This window comes from Falco peregrinus, chromosome 5 (genome assembly GCF_023634155.1).
Source record: "Falco peregrinus isolate bFalPer1 chromosome 5, bFalPer1.pri, whole genome shotgun sequence".
Lineage (NCBI taxonomy): Eukaryota > Metazoa > Chordata > Aves > Falconiformes > Falconidae > Falco > Falco peregrinus.
This window is the reverse complement of record NC_073725.1, coordinates 18,030,965-18,031,594: the sequence shown is the minus strand read 5'-3', so window position 1 is coordinate 18,031,594 and position 630 is coordinate 18,030,965.

Below are 630 nucleotides of genomic sequence, written 5' to 3'. Positions count from 1 at the left end.
CCGCCTGCAACAAGCGGGAGCACCGGTATCTGTCTAGGGACAGCCAGACCGGGCTGCTCAGAGCCCCGTCCACCCCGACCTGGGGTGTCTCCAGGGATGGGGCATCTACCTCCTCCCTGGGCAGCCTATTCTAGTGCTTCACTGCTCTCGTAAAAAATTTCTTCCTGGTATCTAGCCTGCATCTACCCTCCTTTAGTTTAAAACCACTACCTGTTGCTACCGGCCCTACCAAAAGCCTGTCCCCATCTTTCCTACCCCCCCGCCGGTGCCGAGGGGCAGCGGCAGGGTCCCCTCGCCGCCCGCACGGCAGGCCGAGGCGCCTCGCTCGGCAAGGAGCGCCGGGCCCGGCGGCAGCGGGGCACCCAGCAGCGAGCGAGGGCTCCTGGCGCTCCTGTCGGGGTTAATGCTGCCCGGCTCGGGCAGGGACAGCGCGACACCGAGGTGTAACAGCACAAATAACGCCCTGCAGCAGCGGCGGCGGCACCTCTGACCGACCCGCGCCTGCGGGACGGGGCGGAGGCAGCGCCCGGGGCCGCCCCCGGCCCGGCCCAGGCTGTCCCCGCCGCCCGGGAGGAAGAGGAGGGCCCTCACCTGCCCGGCCCGCCCCGCCAGGTGCCAGGTGGAGCAGGA